Source organism: Erithacus rubecula, assembly GCF_903797595.1.
Source record: "Erithacus rubecula genome assembly, contig: scaffold_522_arrow_ctg1, whole genome shotgun sequence".
Lineage (NCBI taxonomy): Eukaryota > Metazoa > Chordata > Aves > Passeriformes > Muscicapidae > Erithacus > Erithacus rubecula.
Window position 1 is genome coordinate 65,748 of NW_027635816.1, and position 4,315 is coordinate 70,062.

At 43.4% G+C, this 4,315-nt stretch overlaps 1 long non-coding RNA gene across 1 annotated transcript; it reads left to right on the forward strand.

Moving 5' to 3' along the window:
• The first annotated feature begins 1,173 nt into the window (after positions 1 to 1,173).
• On the forward strand, positions 1,174 to 3,675 carry LOC306816326. Its single transcript, XR_013777638.1, has 3 exons — positions 1,174 to 1,528; positions 3,087 to 3,177; positions 3,556 to 3,675. It is a non-coding gene; the product is annotated as an uncharacterized lncRNA (long non-coding RNA).
• The last annotated feature ends 640 nt before the right edge of the window (positions 3,676 to 4,315 follow it).

Sequence of the window (4,315 nt, forward strand, 5' to 3'; positions counted from 1 at the left end):
GATGACTGAAACAGAAACATTAGTGGAATTGTGCTGAGGCAGCACTTCGTGCAAATGACACTCTCACAAGCACAAGTCACAAGTGGCATTCTCACAAGCAAAAAAATTGAGGGATTTCTAGAAGACTGTTGAATATTTCTTTTGCGATCTTTGCAAGTGAATACTTCAATTGCATTAAAAGTTCAGGCAAATTTCAGATGAATACCTTTTTAGCTTCCCTGCCAGCCAATTTTGTTTTCAGAATGAAGCAGTTAGACGGCAGTAGGTTGTTTTTGTTAAAAAGTATGCTTATGCCAGTAGACATTGTAGCGATGTTTGAGCTCCAAGGTGGCACATTCTAGACTAAATAATGAGTTCAGGACACAATCCAAATTTTGTTACATCTGAGTAACCTGAGGTAAACTGTTTCCATTTCACACCTATGCAAACAATTCGCATCTAGAGCTGAGGAAAACACAAAGGGTTTAGGTGCCTGTTCGAGTCAAAATTCAGCTTTTACAGTTGAAATTCTTCTTGGAGCTCATTCCAGCATGTGCTTCCTTAGTACCAGATAAATCCCAGCCTGGACTGCTGCCCAAACCTTGTGATCTTTTTGGGACCACTCTCACCTGGTTTGTCAGCTGAGCTCTGGCCAATTCAGTTGTACTCAGGCATTGGATTTCAAGGGAAGCCCTTGCCTATAAATTCCAGCAATTGGGAAAGGATGGCTTTCTCCTTGAACTCTTGGCTGCATTGGAGGCTCAGTGATGGGCACTCACTGAAAGTGCAGCTCTTGCTCTGCCTTAGCTTAGTGCAGAGCATTTTAAGGGGACAGTGTTGTGTCTTTTTGGAGAGACAAAATTAAAACCACAAATTTCTCATTAGGGATGTGCTGTTTCACATGTGAATGATGATTTCTGTGATTCTTGGTGAGAGTTTGCATAGATCCTAAGGGAATACTTCACATTGAGCAATTGGTATTGAAGAGTGGCAGTAGTGAGACAATTGTGGAACTAGAGCTGGCAAATTTTGCTTTAGGCCTGGCACAGAGGAACTCAGGTGAGACAGGTCTGGTTGCTGGTAGGGTAGAGGGTGCCCTTGCAACCTGCTCCATGTAGTGCCAGTCAGGGATTGGGCTTTGTTACAGAATCAGAGAATATTCTGACCTCACAGTGATCCACAAGGATATGCAAGTTCAGCTCTGTCTCAAAGAATTCCATCATAATTTTAAATCAACTTGCTTGCCTTCTCCCAAACTCCCCTTATGACATTCCTTTTTCTGTTTTCGTTTCCTTTGGGAAAACAAGTAGACATCATAAGAGCCCAACCAAACATTTCACATTGTGCACCTGAGAAGAAGGAAACAGCCATGAAGCCAGCAGAGAGTGAAGAGAGTCCTTGCACTGCTGTTTATTGCCGACCCTACAGGGACAGGGTGATTCATTTGCTTGCTCTGAGGACGTACAAGAAGCCAGAGTTACTTGCCCGCTTGCAGAGAGATGGAGTCATGCAAAAGGACAAGGGAACCCTTGGCAAGATCCTCCAGCAGGTGAGATTGTGCAGTTTGGCTCCAGCAATTTTCTTCCACCATGTTGTTCTTTTATCCTTAATTTTACTTGTTCCTCCACTGTTTAAATAAGAAACTTTCCTTTTAAAATATTTCCTGTTCAACATGGCTGTTGTTGAATTATGCAAACATTCATAGATCATCAGAATATTTCCTCTTTTGCTATGAGCAACGTCCGGGGGGATAATTCAGATGGACACAGTTTTGGATGCACAGAGTTGCTTCTTAAATGGATTCACATACTTGCTTCCCTTTCCAACACAATCTTAGTTCTGGTTTTAAGACATGAATTCTTGATTCTGGGTATATTTGTTACTTTGCAGTTTTTATAATGAGAGACAGACATCAACAGAGACCACCAGAGCAATATCAGTGTTTACTATGTTTTCAAAGAAAGAAAAAGGGCAGATTTTGAGAGATGATGGTGGTGTGTTGTTGAGTTATTTAATGTGTTGTAGAAGTCAAATTGATGGAGATTTTCCTGTTTCCATCTCAGCAGGAACTCTCAGCAGTGTCAGGTGATGAAGTCTAAACCAGCACACTTCATATCAGTGGTCTTGAGGTTTTACTACCTCATTTTACCTTTTTGAGTAGATTTTGTATTTGTCTTGAGAAAGATATGAACCTCATTTACTGCCAAAGGAATAGAACAAGACAAGAGTATGACTTTCTCATAGAAGGACTCTGCAGGAATGAACCCTGGCTCTGCCACATGAAGAGGGAGGGACACTGGGCCTGACCAGCTCTGCTTACACATTGTGGCACTAAATGTTGTTTTGAAAGGAACACTTATGAAATATGAATACTCACTTGTTTCCAATCAGTGATACTTAGATTCAGCTTAAAACTCATGTGATAGAGGAATAAATCCTCTCTGTGTCAAAGAATATTGTTCAGTTCCAGTTGGGTGAACACAAAGAGGTGTTCAGAACCAGCTGGATTTCTGTAGTTTGCATTTAGCAACCATAATAAAGGTTTGTTTTCTGAAATGTCTGCCTGTAGGTAGCCAACCTGAATCTAAAGGATAATTCCTTCAGTCTGAAGGAACATCTGTTTCAGACCCTTCAGACTGATTGGCCTGGCTACACTGAAATGGATAGGGAGAAGTTGAAGGTGATACTTGCTAGGTAAGTTCAGTCTTTAGAGGAAGGAGAAGAGACTCTTCAGAACAAACACCCTGGGAGATGAAGCCTCACTTGTTAGAATATACTGAGTCAGCAGCAACCCATCAGGGTCCTGCAGTCCAACTCCCTGGCCCTGCACAGGACACCACAAGAATCACACCCTGTGCCCAAGACTGTTGTCCAAATGCTTCTTGAGCTCCTGCTACAGTGACCAGGGGCCACGAGAGTCTGTTCCAGAGCTTGGGCACTCTCTGGGGCAAGAATGTTTTCCTGATATCCAGCCTAAAGCTCCCTCAAATCAGCTTCATGCGGTTTCCTTGGCTCCTGACACTGAATGTCTGTATAACCTGAAACAAAAGAACTGTGACTGTTGATATTGAGACCTTGGAACATGAAATGTTTCACCACCCTCACAGCAAATCAACTCCATCTCAGAACCCCACCAGCACCAGGCAAGCACCATCTCCAGGACCTTCTGACACAGACGCTCCAGCAAGACCTGCTCAGGTATTTGCTGCATTTTTATCATTCTCTATTGTGTATTAAGGTTTGGCCCTCTGCTGATGGTGTAAAAGCTGTGCATGTGACCAGGCCAAAGCATGTTGTGCCTCAGGCATTCTGACTGCTTTGGCAGGAAGGTTGTGATCAGAAGAGAGGATCCTGCAGGGGTGCAGCAGCACTGTCCTGAGGCAACTTTCTGCTCAGTCCCCACTCTCAACTCATTCCCTGCAGAAGGGCTCAAAGGGCTGGCTCTGCATGCATGACAAAACTGGGTCAAAAGACTACTGTACATAAGAGGCTGCTGTACATAAAAGGGTGGGGCAGATGGGACCCTCTGGCTTCCTTTTCCCTCTCTCTTGCTTTCATTCTCATTGTTTACTCCAGATCTACACTATCCATGTGACAGGACCAGCACAGGTTCTAGAGAAGTGTGATATTCCCTCACTCCCTTCTCTGCCTTAATTTCTCTCCTCCTTTGCCCTGCCTGGGAACAGCATGGCTGTCCTGTTCTACTCAATCCTTAGTCCTGGATTTGCTGTGGGAGTGAGGAGCTTGTGGCTGTGTGCTGTGCCATGTGAGCCAGCACCTTTGAGAAGGTTCTTGGGAAGAGCTGAGAGATGGAAGTGAACTGAAGAAAATGGAAGAGCTCATAAGTCACCACTTGTGAAAGTCTCTTGTATAAAGTAAAGAATATTTTAGCCATCAGCTTTTGAGTTTAAAGAGTGGAGTGGCTGCTGGAGTGAAGGCAACTTCACCTAAAACACAAGATTATCCTGACATGTGACTGATGTGTTTTTTCATCATCCTGATGAGAATTCTCAACCAACCAGCACACCCTGTACTCCTGGGTTGTGTCAGTGATGCACTGATCTTGTCTTTAACAGGCAGACAGCTAAAACAGACTCTTTAGTAAATCATGTGTATATGTGACATCAAGAGCTGTGTACAAGCATGAATTGGGAGCTAGAAAAAAAACAACTGGACCTCCCCATTTTGGGGAAGCCTTAGACACAGCTGCTGAAGGGAGTGTCTTTCTCCCAAAGCCTTTTAGCTACAAACTTGAAGTCTTGATGGGAAAGTAGAAATGACATAGAACATGCACGATCTTTTTATTTAAGGAAAATTTGTTTGAACCATTGGCACT